The following is a 17,173-nucleotide window of genomic DNA, read 5'->3' as shown; positions in this document are numbered from 1 at the left end:
CCCCTGTTTCCTCCAGCTCAGGTACAGATGCACTGTACATATTTACCTTCCTCCGCCCTGATGGAGACTGGGAGGAAATGAGTGAAAGCACTATCTCTCCACTTATGCTATTCGGGGATGTACTTTAATTTTCAGCCCAGTCCTGTTACTTTCCAAGGAGTCAAGAAGCAGGTCTGCATAGGAAGCTCTGTTCTCCAGAGGGCAAAGCTTCTCACCTCTTTTCTGCATGTATACACACCTGGGGATAAGACACTTCCATGAGTAACACTTACAGAGAGTGATTCTCAGCAGGTTATCAGGATCTTGGCAAAAGGTTGATTCTGCTCATTCCCTCAGGAAGCGGATCTCTATTACCTCACCCCATACCTCTACCTGTTCCTTTAGCCAATAAACACTAAAAGTCTGTTCTCTGTAATTCAAGTCCTGTGCAATCATTAAGAAACATATGTTTGCCCTGACCAGTTTGGCTCAGGCACCCTGCAGACTGAAGGGTCCCAGTGACAAGCACTATCTTGTCAGGTTCGATTCCGGTCAAGGGCATGTACCTTGGTTGTGGGCACATCCCCAGTAGGGAGTGTGCAGGAGGCAGCTGATCGATGTTTCTCTCTCATCGCTGTTTCTAACTCTCTATCCCTCCCCCTTCCTCTCTGTAAAGAATCAATAAAATATACTTTTTTAAAAAAAGAAACATATGTTTGAGGTTGGGGATAGGAGAAGACAGTGAACCATCCATTGTAACATAGAGCAACAATCAAAATTTATGAACCTTTGAAAAAAAACAGTAAAATGCATCTAAATATCAAAAGAATAAAGAAAACAATCAAAGAAGACCCAGGGATGATCCAGATCTTGGAGTTAGTAGAAAGGATCCCTGGTCGGAACCCAGCATTGAGCATCATGTAGGAAACCAGGAAACACAGCCCACAGGGCTCAGATCCCAGCATATAAAACAGAGCACAGGATACCATGAGGAGGAATCTGAGGACAGATAGTCCCTGGACCAACACAAAAATAATCTATATTAATAAAAGCCTAAGTGGCCCTCACACGCGACGTCATCACAAGATGGCTGCCATAAGATGGCCGCTGCAAAGATGGCCACCACAAAGATGGTCACATGCACAGCAGAGGCGGGGCCCAGCGGCTGCTACACACAGTGAGGCCTGGGGGTCCCGCAGCTCTGCATGGTGCAGAGGAGGCCGGTCCCGGAGTCTCAGCCACCTCGTGCGGAGAAGGCAGGTCCCGGGGGAGGAGGTGGGTTGCCACAGGGGAGGGCAGTTGGGGGCAACCAGGCAATTAGGGGCAACCAGGTTGGCAGAGGGGGGCGTTTGGGGGTGACCAGGCTGGCAGGGGGGCAGTAAGAGGTGACCAGGCTGGCAGGGGGGTGCAGTTGGGGGTGACCAGGCTGGCAGAGGGGACAGTTGGAGGTGACCGGGCCGGCAGAGAGGCAGTAAGGGGCAATCAGGCCAGCAGAGGGGCAGCAGTTAGGGGCAACCAGGCAGGCAGGCAGTGAGCGATTAGGAGCCAGCAGTCCAGGATTGTGAGAGGGATGTCCGACTTCCCCTGAGGAATCCCAGATTGGAGAGGGTGCAGGCTGGGCTGAGGTACGCCCCCCCCCCATGCACGAATTTTGTGCGCCAGGCCTCTAATAAAAATATAAACTATGAACTTACATATAAACTTTAGGTGAAATGCTGTGTCCACGTGGGTTCATCACTTGTAATGTATGTGCTGCTCTGGGGGAGGATGTTGGTACTGGGGAAGACTATGTGTTGGGACAGGGCGTACACGGGAATTCTCTGTACTTTCTGCTCCACTTGCTGTGAACCTACAACTGCTCTAAACATAAAGTTTGTGTTTTTAAAAATGTAAGTAGTGTATGATTCCACTTATATAACATTATTGAAATGGCAAACTATAGAAATGAGGAACAGATTAGTGATTGTTTAAGGATGATATGGGGGCAGGAGGGAGGCAGGTGTGGCTATAAAGTGGCAACGTAACGGATCCTTGTGTTGAAACTGTTCAGTACCTTAACTGTGGTGGTGGGCACATAAACCTACAAGATGATAAAACTATAGGACTCAATATATCCACAACCACATGTGCAGACACTACACACACGTGCCAGTAAAACTAGGAAATCTGAGTAAGATTGTTGAATTGTATCCATGTCAATCAATATCCTGGTTGTCCACTATAGCTGTTACCATTGGGCAAGGCGTATAAGAGATAACTCTGTACTGTTTACTAAAACTGCTTGTGAATTCTCCCAATTTAAAAACTGAACTACCTTAAATTATCCAGCAGGTTGTAATGAGGCCACAGAACCTTGCCATAGCCTTCTTAATTTTGCTGCTTGCAGTCAATGCTGACTCTGCAGCTAAGGTCACCAGCAAATGAACATGACATGCTTCTACTGTTTGAGAAGAGAGAGCTACCCTGGCCTTAGAAACGGCCTGGTATCCCAGCCTCGGGGACTCGTCTCACCTTGCCTGTGAGCTTGCGCAGCTCTACCTCCCAAAGGAACCAAAGTGAGTCCCTGCCAGCTTTGGGTGACTCACAAGCTTTGTTGATGTCACTGAAATATCTGTGAAAAAGATATTCTAAACTGAGCTGACACAGCAATTTTTGTTCCATTTTATCTGGTTCCTTTTCTTTCTGTGACAACAACCACGTAAAAGGTCAGTAAGTGGCTTGGTGTAAAAGATTTTCTGCCGTGGAAAACTATATTATAAAGATGCAGCCAGCCACCAATAAAAATATTATACATAAGGCAGGAGTTAATGAGAATCAGAAAGAGATATAAAGAGAACGTCTTTCTCTTTAGCAACTGAAGGGGTGCACTTCCGGCATTCTCTCAGAAATAACTAGAGAATCAAGCTGAACGCCTATAAGGCAGTCACTGCTTAAGTTGAATTTCCAAGCATGGAGCAAGGGGGGAAATAGGATGGGAGACTGATCTACTGTTTGCTTTTACTATTTTTTGCCTATTTCTCCTCTTCTACTTTTCTTTCCCTCCCTTTATTGATTTTGTTTCTGTTTTAGTTTTGTTCTAGGAGTCCTCATTCAATCTGATCTCCCAGCTTTTACCTGAGTGGCTCATTCCTGGCAGACATGGAGAAATGGGTGGAGGAGAGAAACAAAGAAATCCATTTGCACTCAGGACTGAGAAGCAAGCCCCTTGGGAATGAATATGCCCAAAGAATATAAATGACTTGGCTCAATAACAAAACCTTAGTCACCAACAAAGAAAAAGCAAAGTATTTATAATAAGCCATCTGCCCTGACCCATTGACTCAATCCTAGTTAGGTTAGAATTTATATATATATACTAGGGGTCTGGTGCATGAAATTCGTGCAGGGAGGAGGAGGGGTCCGTCAGCCTGGCCTGCACCCTCTCCAATCTGGGATCCCTCTTGCAATCCAGAACCACTGGCTCCTAAGCGCTCACCTGCCTGCCTGCCTGCCTGATGCCCCTAACTGCTCCCCTGCCAGCCTGATAGCCCTAAATGCTCTCCCCTCCTTATCTGATCCTGTAACTGCCTATCTGCTCTCCCTCCTTATCTGATCCCCCAACTGCCTATCTACTCTTCCCTCCTGGCCTGATCCCCCTAACTGCCTATCTGCTCTCCCCTCCTGGCCTAAACCCCCTAACTGCCCATCTGTGCTCCCTTCCTCTCTGTGCCTTCAGACCCTGGCGCAGGAGTGCTGACAGCCCTCTGCCAAGGCCCCGCCCCCATCCTGATGCCCTCCTCCAGCCAGGCTGCTCCCTCTGCCAGGGATGTGGCGGGGGGGGGGGGGGGGGGGACTGCCCCTGATGCCACGCCTCCACCAGGTGGCTGCCACGGCCCATCCTGACACCCCCCTCCAGGCCAGGTGGCACGGTGGGCCTGTACACACCTCTGCCGGGGAGGCCACTCGCAGCGGCAGCCTCATGTCCTGGTGGCACAAGTCCCCACCCCTATCCCTGCCCACCAGCTCCTGTGCATGCGCAGCCTGTTGAATGGTTGTGACTGGGACACCATTAGGACCAATTAGCATATTACCTCTTTATATAGAGAAAGAGAGATAGATATAGATATAGATATAGATATAGATATAGAGAGAGATATATAGAGAGAGAGATAGAGATAGATAGAGAGATAGAGATAGAGATAGAGATAGAGATAGAGATAGAGATAGAGATAGAGATAGAGATAGAGATAGAGATATTCTTTTCACTAAAACTTCTAAGGCACCTAGACAAAGCAGCACAGGTTTGATATCCACATGACCAAAAAAAAAAAAAAAACTAACATGAGAAAGAGATACCTGCCCACCTCTGCAGGGGAAAGTTGAGTGTGACTGAGGGCCCTACATTTCACTGAAGGTCTCACAGAGCACAGGACAGCCAAGGGCAGCACTGGCATTTGGGATGATGGTGCTCAGTGGCTGTGCCTAGTAGGAAGCTATGGACACCAGAAGCATCCAGCAGAATGCTTTTACACAGCTAGCAATAGTTAATTTCACACCTATGTGTGAAATCACAGGAGACACCCCTGAAGATGCTTAGAAATTGTATAGAAGAGATATGAAGAGTAATGAAAATAATGAAATAATAGGTAGTATAAAATCCAGAAAGAAAAAAAAACAACTAACTTACTGTAATTAATATAAACACATTTTTACCCTTAGCTCAGGAAAATACAAGTTTCATGTGCATGCAGTTTACTTTCATTTAACAAAGAAAGTACTGAGTTGGACTGAATTGACCTCTCCTCTCCTCCCAAATCTGCCTGAGTAGCCCTTATGAATGTCTTTGTATTCATTATGCCATTAGTAAACACAGCTTTCTCCACTGACAGGTTTTAATGTCAACATATAAATGTGCTTGTAAATAAAAACTTCAAAATATAATTTCATATGTACAAAAATTGGTTGGCTGGCAGCAACAAAGTAAATGCAGCATATCACATACTATCAACTGTCCAAAGACATGATATTTGACCTCTGAACAAACTACCTATAAGATATACTCCAAGATAGAAAAGAACAGTTCTCCCAGAGAAAACACCCAGATCATACTTGCAACACTCACTGTTTTGTTCTATAATTTTACCCAAGTATCTAACAAATTCCTTCTTCCTAAATGAAAAGTTCCAGGGCCACCTATGGCCAGTATTTGCCAATCTGAACTGCACTCTTTAATAACAATCTTTAAACATCAGTCCCTTCTTTGTTCTATTTCACGCCCTCTTGCTTTTGAACTGTTACATCCTTGAAGAGTTTCCTTACATAAACCTTTCCTATACTCCAAACTTTATCTGCATTAATCATGTTCACCTTTCATTTCCTTCTCAAGAATGAACACCAACACCATTTTTTTAGTCTCTGCAAGGAGCTATGACCTAAAGATCTTTTATCCTCATGGCTGTCTTTATTGATGCTTTGTTACCATTCCTGTCATATGAGGTGAAGGATAATGGATAAAGCTCCGAGTGGGATGGCTTCCCAGACCTTGGAAATGCTTTGATATGCTGTGTGCCTGACTTCCATTTGCTTTCCTCATTGTTAAGATGCTACTGCTTTCTTTTTGTTTCATCTAGCCTACAACTCTTGTTACTAATATCCCCTTAAGAATTATTTCAATATGTATTTCTTTGCAAGCTTTGGCCTAATTCTTTTCTCCATTTTTCTAAAATTGTTTTTCTGTGTGGTCTCTAATGTCGTATGACAAATGCAATGACAAACACATTTTCTTAGTATAAAAATCAATAAAGTAATTAGGTTATTCTGATTCAATCAATGTACATGAATGTTTTATCTTTCCAGAATGCCACTTAATGGTCTCTTACATGGTATTTGTCACAGAAAGAGAAGGAGCCAGATACAATGGAAAGAGTGGTATGGAGCTACCCCTGCTACCGGAAGAGGAACCCAAGAAACTGTATTACTGATTGTGGACTAGTAGAGCCAGCGCTATATGAAGAGCATATTGTGCAGATTTTTCTGAAAGTATTTACATGACTTGAAAGTGTTTACAAAAATACAAAACTTGCAAGTGAACAATAACCTAAAAACTCAGAGCACCTATACGTTATTATCAGCCTTGATTTTTGATACTTTGGTTCTGCTTTTATTTTCCAGTTTGGAGCATTCGATAGTGTAAAAAATGCCCAAGCAAAAATTGTTTAAAGTCCTGTACAGTTTGATTATACAACTGGAATGAAAAGTCATGGTGGCCACGTTCACCCTGCAGATAAACTTTTGCCTTTTTACTTTACAACACTGCAATTTTGCTTTCCCTGTTTCATGCTCTAAGAAAAAAGACAATTAGTGAACGCTGTGACGTGTCATCTTCTTTTTCCTTCTCCCAGTTTCCCAAAAACAAGCATGCTCAAAACTATACATCACATCAACATCTTATTTGCAGTGTCCAAAGCAGAGAAGAAAGAAATCCTTGGGTACTGTCCCAGAAACACAGAAAGAGGCCACTAGTATCGGTACAATAAGAACGAGTCAGCAAACGGTCAAAACAATTCATCTTCCAGCTTGCTTGTTTTTATATATATTTACCTTTTTCTCTTACACTTCCCACCCCCAACTGTACAACAGAGAAATACCTCTGTTCAACGAAACCACTTCTGCCATTCTGGTGAACTGTCTGCTAGACTCTATAAGTGAGAATTGGAGGAGGGCATGTCTTATTTATATCTTTAACCTCAGTGTGAAGCAAAATACTTGCCACATAACTGACACTCAAAAGTGTTGAATGAGTAAAATATAATGAGAGCATGCTATAGTCCACTTTTAAATCATGCTTACATTTGACATTTCACTGCCAAGTTATTGTGAATTATGCCAAATATAAGTAGTGAGATAACTTTATATAATTTCTTATTTCCATCCTCTGAGTTTATGACCGTGTTCTATCACTAAGACTTTACCACCTACCAGAGACAATAAACTCCCGAGAAACATGAGCTAAATTATGCATAGTATTGTGGTTAAAAGTACTGACTCTGGAGACAGGCTGTCTGGATTCAAATCCCTCCTCCACCACTTACCAGCTGTTGACATTAGGCAACCTAATTAATTATTCCAAGTTTGGTTAATCCATCTGTTATAACACTACCTACTTCATCAAGTTGTATGAGTATTACATGAGCTAATACTTATAAACCATCTAAAATGGTATCTGGCACATGGTCAGGATGATATAAATGTTTGTTTTTGAAAAGTTGTCTTTTGAGATACTATCATCAATCAATCAAGAAAAATTTATTGAGTATTTGTTATAGAAAGGAAAGTCATGGTAGGCTGCTAACCATCTCTATGAAAATATTTCATTCCAGATGCAGTATTTTAATTGGCAGAACCTATCAAGATCTGAGAATAATTGACTGTGTGATGATGGGGATAACTCATAAACTAAACTCCTCTTTCCCATTCTCCTCCCTATGCTCATACTCTCAAAAATTTTAGAGTAATATTTTCCCTTAAAATCTAGACATTTTCTTGAAAGCAGATAGTTTCTCTGTGCCAAATGGAGTAGGTTTTGTCCCCTGGCAATATGGAGAATAGAATATTCTGAAAAACATCCAGAAAAAACACCAATGGGTGATGATTTCTGATAAAGATTCTTTTAAATGCATAGCTAAGAATCAAAGAAATAAAGGAATCCTCAAATGCCACAAAATGAAGCATTAGGAATACAGTGTGATAAACTGATACTCAAATGACTCCCACCTTGAGAGCATGTGCTGACCCTGGAACCTAGGATGTTACATTTTAAGGCTACATTGGATGGATTAGAAAGAAATCTGCCACAAAACAGTACCAATTATTACAAACTAGAATAAACATGATTGTTTAGTAATGCTGAGAAGATAGACAAATAGACCAAGAGAACAGAAAAGTGTCCAGAAATTAACACACACACATATAAATGTGTGATACATGACAGTGATGTTATTACACATTGGGAAAAAATTATCACAAATTGAGAGAAATGTGATATATGACAGAAGTGTTTTTATAAACTGGGGTGGAGGGGGAGAGGTATTATTACAAATCCTATATAATAAAAGCCTAACATGCTAAGTGTCCGGTGGTCTGGTCAGCCGTTCAACCAATTAAAGCATAATATGCTAATGATATGGTAAGGTGGCTCAACTGCTCGCTATGACATTCACTGACCACCAGGGGGCAGACGTTCCAACTGGTAGGTTAGCTTGCTGCTGGGGTCTGGCCAATAAGGACTGAGACAGCCAGGCTGGACATGCCCTGGAGCCCTCCAGTGGTCCCTCCCCATCCCCATCGTGCACCCCTAGGGTCCCTCAGCCTGACCTGTGCCCTCTCGCAATCCGGGACCCCTCAGGAGATGTCGGAGAGCCAGTTATGGCCAGATTCCATAGGCCAGGCCAAGGGACCCCACTGGTGCACAAATTCTGCACCAGGCCTCTAGTTATAAATAAAAGATCTAGGGCAGTAATTTTCAACCTGTGTGCTGCTTTGCCACAAGAATTGGGGTTTTTTTTATTTTTTATTTTTTTTATTTTTTTTTTAAATATTTTATTGATTTTTTACAGAGAGGAAGGGAGAGAGATAGAGAGTCAGAAACATCGATCAGCCGCCTCCTGCACATCCCCCACTGGGGATGTGCCCGCAACCCAGGTACATGCCCTTGACCGGAATCGAACCTGGGACTCTTCAGTCCGCAGGCCGACGCTCTATCCACTGAGCCAAACCCACAGGGCTAAGAAACAGGGCCACCACCTAGCACGGAGCTGAAGTTGGAACCCCAGGCTGCGGCCCAGAGTGCGCGAGAACCCGAGGCCTGTGCAGCCCGGCCCACCCGAGCCCTCTGCCACCACCTCTTCACGCCTGTCCCCCCCTCAACCCCTGTCCCCACCCAGCTCCCCGGGGGTCACCTCGGGCCATGAACGAGGCTAAATGGTGCCCAAGGCAGACAGCGTGCCTTCCTGCTCGTGCTCACCGCCCCGAGCCGCTGCCACCAGAAGGGACTGGCATTCGCGACCTTACCGTGGGCAGGAAGCTGTGGGTCCCAGGCCCGGCGGCGACCCCACGCATTTCCACGCAGTGAATGCGGCGGCCTGTTCGCCTCGGCCTCCGTCATGTTCCTGGGGAAGTGTCCGGCCGGCGGCACCACTGTGAAGGCTGCTGCAGGGTGTCCCTGCGAGGGGAGAGCTCCTGGGCCGCTGCACCGACCTGCCAGCGCGTCCGCCCTCCCCTCGCCGCCCTCCCGGCCGACCTCGAGCTGCGCTGCGTCCTGGCCAAGAGTGGGACCGGCCACAGCGGAGTTCCGCTTGGGGCACCAGCGCAAGTTGTGGGTTCGCTCCTGGTCTGCGGCCACCGGCCGCAATGGCTGCTTGGAAGGCCACTGGGGGGGCGCATTCACAGGTTCCCACCGGTGCTCTGCCTCCGCCAGGTCTGAAAGTAACCGGGAGCTCTGCGCCCAGCTCCGGTGCCTCCACTTCCCCGCCCTCCGCAACCGAGGCCTGCAAGGCTGCCATGCGGGGAACGGCTACGAGAAGTCTCCGTTTCTGTGTAAATGAAGTCCAACGTGTGCTGACATCAGGGACAACGTGGTGGATGGAGGGTTTCACTTCACCGCGAAGGAGGCGACCCGGCCTGAGCTGCGCCTGCCGTGAGGGGAGCGGAGATGTGCTTGGCCGCCCTCTGCGAACCGCCCCAGGGCTGCCGGCAGAACCGCAAGGACCCCCAGGAGTGCTGCAAGTTCTTGTGTCTGGACCCAGATGGGAAGAGCCTGTTCGACTCCATGGCCAGCGGGATGCGTCTCACTGCTGGCTGCTTCTCCTCCTTTCTCATCCTGTCCCTGCTGCTTTCCAGGGTCCACCGGGAGCACATTGAGTCCCTGATTGGAGCAAACCTGCACCACTTTAACCTTGACCACAGGATCCCCGGCTTTGATTATGGCCCAGACGCAGCCGCTACCCCTTTCTGATGATGGAGAAGGCAGAGCTTTCCACTCCCATAACCCTCCGCTTCCATACACTGCTTACAAGTACCCAGACATTGACCAGCCTGATGACCCACCGCCACCCTACGAGGCCTCCATCAACCCTGATAGCGTGTTCTATGACTGATTTCAAGGGAGGGAAAAGATATCTTAAAATACAAAAATTACTACCCAGAAAGAAAGAAATGATAAATTGAATTACATTGATATTAAAAATTCTTCAGCCAAAGGCATCTTAGAAAGAGAAGGAAATGAGCAACAAAGTGGAAAAAGACATTTGCAACAAATATAATTGGCAAAGGAATAGCATAGAGAAGATTTTTTTAAAAAAAAAACGATGACTAATTTATGTGAAAGAAATGAACCCTCTAATAGAAAAAAAGGCCTAAATATTTAAAAAATCTTTAGAAAAGAAGGATCGTAGTAGCCACTAAATATATAAAAAGATGATCAACCTCGCTAGTAATCAGCTAAATACAAATTAAAACAGATTGAAATACCATTGCACACCTCCCAGATTGCCAAACATAACAGAAGCCAGATACCAAGTGTAGGTGAGAATGCAAAGGAAAGAAAATTCGCATACACCTACTAATGGGAATATAAGTTGGTAAAGCCATTTTACAAAAACAGTTTAGCATTAGCTAGAAAGTTATGATGCACATACTCTGGTTAAAGGGGAAGTTGAATTTTTAAAATTTCTGATATATTTAAAGGATGGTAGCGAAAGAGAAAAGGACCATATAAAAAAGCAAATAAAAAACTATAAAATAAGATGAAGGAGTTAAATCCAAATATACCATAAATTACATTAAGTATAAAATTCAAGTGTAAATGTTTAAATGTATCAATAAAGATTGTCATGTTGTATTTACAAGAAGTTTTCAGCTATATGCTCTTTATAAGAAACTTCTAAATGATTAATATAAATATATAGAATTTTTAATAACAATAAACATGTCCCAGATAAAAATCTCTCAAAGAAAATCTGGTGTAGCTATATTAATATCAGACAAAAATAGATGTTAAGGCAAAAAGAATGATCAGATTCACTACATAATGATGCAATTTTAATTTAAAAGAAGGATCTAACATTTCCAAAGATGTTTCCTCCTGATAAAACAGTTCCTATGGCAGACAAGCCAGCTCTTCACCAGTCATGCAACTGCAGTTGGACTATATTTCCAAGCCTCCCATATTAGGTGAGACCATTAGACTGTATCTGACCAACAGCACCTGAATGTTTCATTTCCATGCCAAGGGCATAGTCCTACACACATGTAATCATTTATTTAGTAATCCACATTTATTCGATGCTGATTGTGATTATTATAGATACTTAGATATTAAGACAAAGTCCCAACTATCAAAGAGCTTCAGGATTCTGGGGAGACATATATAGAAATAAGTCCACAATAGTAATTGCTCTGAAGTATTGAACATATGTGCAGAGGACTATAGGAACCAAGAGGAAGAAGTGCTAAGTTTACCTGGAGAAGTCAGGCATGGCTTCACATCATAGGGGAACTGACACTTAAGCTAATTAATGAAAGCAGACACAATGAAGAGACGCAGAAGCCAACATAAAGGCATGAGGGTCTATGGCTAGCTAGTTTGGAGAAGTACACGTAAATCTGTATGCCCAGAGCACCTGACCCACGCAGAGAAATGATTTCTGACCCAGCACAGTGGCGAAGAGGAAGCAGAGGAGAGACTGCGTCCCAGCAGAATTAAAGAAGTAAATTGAAATGAATGACTTACTGAGAAGAAAGGAAGAAGGCCGCATGCAGGGTTACTGACAGGAGAATGGAGTGGCATTATCTGAAAAGGAGATTAGAAAAGTACATTATGAAGTAATTGTGTCTGAATTTAAGGAGCATGGTTTTTAACTGAGGGTGACTTGTGTACATTTGGTAGCAGGGGCAGTGGGCTTTCATAAATTTGCCTGGAGAATGTTTAAAATAAAAAATAAAATGCCAACAGTAGGCTAGTTTACCCAAATGTTTAGCAATCCGGTGCTAAGTACCAGGAGAATCTGAGGGTCTAAATCAGAGAGTGACCAATAGTCTAATTATTTATAAAATTCTCCTCAGTAAAATGATAAGCTGACTGGAGAAGTGAAGCTTTTCTAGACCTTTGCTACCAGATTCTTTGGGGGCATGTAAATCTTTTCTTACAGAATAACAATCTAGGCCAAGGAAAAAGAAACAAGAAAAGCCACTTGGTGTGGCAATCAGCTGCTAAAATATTCGTTGCTAGTATTAGTGGAGAGAAATGGTGCGCCTGCGTATAAGGCGCATAAGGGAAATGAATGCAGCACGATTATAGTAATCAGTCATTAGCGAACATTGTAGTTCATTATTTGTAATTATGTATAACAGGATATTGTAAAAATTAAGTTACAAAATTTTTATTAAAATGTTTCTTACATACTGTTATATTGGCTGGGCCGCAAAAATATTTGTTGTGGGCCGCATGAGGCCCGCAGGGCATGAGCTTGACATGCTTGATCTAGATATTCAATGAATATCCATCATTTTACATATCTAGGTATAAGTTAAGGTTTCAAGTTACCAAAACGATTTTGGAAACTATTTTTAAGTCACATACCATAAATCACAATTATTGTTGAAAAGTCCATAGATAAACTTTTATCTTACATCTATTTAATTCACTTACTATGAAGAATATACTTCTAGAAATTATTAAATGTACTTATAAATTTGCCAATCCACAGAATGCTAGTTTAACAGTCCACAATTACTTACTTCTTAGTTTTCACTAGGAATAAAGGACTTTAATGGTTAAGAATTCTAATCATTATACATAATTAAAGCTACTTAGAAATAATAAAAGTCAAGCAGACAGTTGTTTTATTCTGATGCTTTTGCAAAAGAGAGATTCATGAAAAGGACCCTACTGAGTACTGTTGACAGCTGACACCACTATCGAATTACAAGGTGTCAAAACTTGGGCACATATTTCACAAATAAAGAGGCTCCACCTGACATCTGGTCTTGTGCAAACACTGGAATTTCAAAATCAAATTGACTAGGAAGAGAAGTAGCCAACCTGAGGAAGACAACTTCCTCCCAAGGCATCAGATCAAGAACATTTATTTTCACTTCTCTTTCCCTCCCTGACCATTCTCTTCCTAATTCTTACACCATAAAAGTCTTTATGATTCTTTTGTTCACCCTTTTTCTTGCTCTAGCTGGAACGATAATGCCACTGTTCTCATATGTCAGGCTATTGCAAGGGAGGCTAATCCAACTTTCAAATGACTTTGCCATGATGCTAGTGATCCCATAGTTCTGCCCATCCCAAACTTATCCCTGATTTCCAATGCCTATTTCTCTGAAACAAATTCATTCCCTTCTCTATCATGTCAGGCTCCCTAACCCTGGACGTCCATGTCCTTGTCTCTGGTTAACAACCCCAAACCAGGCTTGTGTCAAGACTCTCTACAGAAGAAAGGACACAAGGCAGGGGAACCAGAATAAAACACCTGCACAGTCCTCAGACCCTTACATTTTACTGACTTCCATGGCTGTCACCTTTCCAGTCCCGAGCCACAGACTCAAAGGGAATTATCAGGAAGCATTCATTATTCTAAATTCACTTCCTTTGGCAAATCCCTACTCCTATGACTTGGAGTAAGTGCAATGAGACTATGATCAGGAACCTCATTTTCACTCTTGAAAATACTGCAGAATCTGTTGCTAAAGCAGTAGCTTCCCAACAAAAATCCCTGGACTCTGGCAGAAGTTGTTCTTGATAATAGGATAGCCCTTGGTTGTCTTTTAGCTGAGCAAGGAGGTGTCTGTTCTGTGGACAACACCACCTGCCACACTTGGGTTAACACTTCTGGGAAAGTTGATACTCAGCTACATATCACTGATCAAGCCAGATGGCTTAAGAAAGTGACTCCTTCACTGGGGTCTTTCTCTGGCGTCTTTAATTCTGATTGGTTTGGGCCTTGGGGACCAAGGTTCCATAGTGCACTCCAGACATTGGGGATGATCCTGCTTATAATAACCATAGTCGTCTCCCTGGTGCACAGACTATGGTTATTATAAGCATTTTCGCAAAGCCTTCAAATGTGTGTCTGTAGCTGCTAACCACCAAGCAGTGATCTCCCTAGATCAAGAATGTCAGAAAAGGAGAGAAGAAATTTATCAACTTAAAGAATGTAAAACTAAGGTCATGGCCTGTGACTACCATACAGAGATTCAGCAAAAACTGCAAGCACTCCAGAGCAGGAGCTGGGAATAGAGCTAATGCCTTACATTTTTTATCAATTCTTTCAGGCCGAGAGTCTGATGAAAAGGAATTGTTAAAAACAAACAAACAAACAAACAAACAAACAAAAAGACAACAGGCCCAAATTGGAGTTGCTTATGCTAAGCCACACATCACCAAATTGAGACTTAATTATTTAGTTTTAGTTCTCTCAGAAATCGAATCCTACACCAATCAGTCAGGAATCACCTGATCAGCACTAGTAAGTTATCTGCCTAATAAAGCCCTTCATTTGCTAAAGAAAAGTAACCTTGCAGTAACCAACCCACGTTTTTACCTAGTATGACTTCCTTCTTCTGCTCCCTTCTGCCTATAAAGTCTTCCATTCTGTATAGCTCTTCAGAGCTTCTTTCTCTCAGCTAAATGGAATGCTGCTCGATTCAAATGAATTTTTGTTTTTCTTTTAACAACACACACACACACACACACACACACACACACTTCACCACCAGCAGCCTAGAGCTTCAAGGTGTTGTGTTTTCTTTCTTCTTGTTTGCTTGTTTGTTTATTCTTTTGTTTGTTTGTTTTTGGAGCTTCAAGTGTGTAATGACTGGCTGTAGTCTTCTCTTTATGTCCACCCTTTTAGTCCCAGGGTGTTCCCTACCACTAGCTGATGTTCTCTCCGCTTACTCATTGCGTATGCCTTCTGTTTCCCAGCTCAATGGGACCTCTGTGACAATGTTGTCTAGGAGAAGGGACTGAAACTGAGCTGAGCTAGTTCCCCCATTCAACCCTACTCCCCATCCACAGATTGGCATGGCTTTGTGTCATGACTAGCCAGTGTATAGAAACTTCTGACTCCAAGGGGATGAGACATAGAAGAGGAATGGCTTGATGAATGTACAAGTAAAATCAGTGTGCTGTGTGCCCACAGTGGTGAGCACGGAGCAGCTGGGGACAGCAGGAAAAGCAGCAGCTGGGAGAAGGGACTTTCCAAAAGAGAATGGGGAAAGTAGAAAACCATCCATACAGGATAACAAAGAGGGGGATTAATTCATTAATCCACCACTTTTCAGTTTTGCCTGGGGCTAATTCTACTTACCCCTTAATATCCTCTAATTTTTAGCTCAATATCCAGTGACTTAAATTAATACAAACTATTGCACTTTTTTAAAACTATTTTTCTTTATTTTTTTCTGAAATTAAGAGCTTAATGCCTGTTTTCTGTTTTTGTTATATGTATTTCAGAAGTAAAGACCCAAACAAAATTCATATTCTCCCTACTGGGAGTTTCCAAGATTAATATTACTATATACAAAAATCAACTAGGATAAAGGTAGGTATCAGCACATTATGCTTCATATCTGGTAACACAGTTTCCTTTCAACTTGCAACTCTCGCCATCTAGTGACGTAATCTGGTTTTACAATTTGACAATTCCAACAAGTACATTTCACCTCTGAAAAAGACAACTTGTAATTATTGGTTTCCTACTTAAATTAATGATTCTAAAATTTTTTTATCATATTATGCCATTATGTGTTAAAAGTATTCCAGCCCTGGCTGGTTTGGCTCAGTGGATAGAGTGTCGGCCTGCGGACTGAAGGATCCCAGGTTTGATTCTTATCAGGGGCACATGCCCAGGTTGTGGGCTCAACCCCCAGTGGGGGTGTGCAGGAGGCAGCCAATTAATGATTCTCTCTCATCATTGATGTTTCTATCTCTCCCTCTCTCTTCCTCTCTGAAATCAATAAAAATATTTTTAAAGAAATAAATATTAAAACAAAAACATTTTGTCTTATGATTCTATCTACCTCCTTTCCTCCCTTAAGGTAAGACCAAAAGTCATTCAAGTAATTTAGAGCAAAGCTGTTTGAAAATTAGCATTAGGACTGTCTTTGACCTCCCTCTATTACAGTTCTGTATTGAAATGTCCTGTGTTCCCAGGACACTGATAGCATCACAGGAATTAAAGTACTAATTCTAGGACATTTGACCCTTACTGACTGACTCTAGTCTGTCAATGTCAGTCTTCATCAGAATGCTTTATTGAGCCCAGAATGTTCGAAGAAAACAATAGACTCTTCCCTGCCCATATGCCCTATGGAAAATGAATGAACTGGGGGGGGGGAAAAAAAAGCTCAGTGTCAAATATGTTTGGAAAGCATAAGTTCATTTCCTTTAGAGTTTTACAATGCCTATTAACATAGTAAAAACTTTAAGAAATCCCAAATTAAGTTTTTAAATTGTGTTTAATTTTGTTAACCTCTGTGCTTCAGATTATCTATTAGCAATTTAGCATCTTTTCCCTGCCCTCCTGTCTACTAGGGGAGAAGTCTGGGGAACAATGTTTCCCAGAATCTCCTGCCAGCATGCTTCTGGGTTATAATCTACCAGGGAGAGACATACACAGGAGACTTAGAAGGAAAAGAGAGACAGAAGCAACTGTTTTTGCTCCATTATATGTGCAGATATATGACCACTGAAACTCATGAATCCCTAAAAGTTTCCCTGCAAATCACCCACTTCTCCTTAAGAAGCTCACCAAGCAGTAAAAGGAGACATCATAACAATAATTTGAAAGATTTATTGCCTTTACTATGTACCATCATTTCCTAGCCCAACCACCTCCATGAGCAGCAGGCACCAGAGCCCCACTGAAAGGAGGCCTGCTCCGTGGGGTTGGCCACTGCGTAGCAGGCCCTCTGCTGTAGGTGCAGCTGGTTCCCTCCGCCAACTGGCCTGGGGTCAGTCCCTCCCACTGAAGTGCCAACAGCAATCAAGGCTTAACTACAGCAGGTGGGTGCACTGCATGCAGCCCCCAAGGGAGTTACACCTGGAGTACCCAGCTTGGGTGACCAAGGAGGCTGTGCCACTAGACCCTACAGGACACTCGCTGCATAAGACCATTCTACCAAGACCAGAACATGTAGCAGCTCTATCTAA

General features: G+C 42.9%; 1 pseudogene; it reads left to right on the top strand.

The window, feature by feature from the left end:
* Positions 1-8,937: 8,937 nt before the first annotated feature.
* On the top strand, positions 8,938-10,112 carry LOC118648922 (annotated as a pseudogene).
* The last annotated feature ends 7,061 nt before the right edge of the window (positions 10,113-17,173 follow it).

This window comes from Myotis myotis, unplaced genomic scaffold (assembly GCF_014108235.1).
Source record: "Myotis myotis isolate mMyoMyo1 unplaced genomic scaffold, mMyoMyo1.p scaffold_m19_p_1, whole genome shotgun sequence".
In the NCBI taxonomy this organism is placed as follows: Eukaryota; Metazoa; Chordata; class Mammalia; order Chiroptera; family Vespertilionidae; genus Myotis; species Myotis myotis.
Note: the sequence above shows the minus strand (reverse complement) of the source record. Positions and strands in the feature narration are given on the sequence as shown.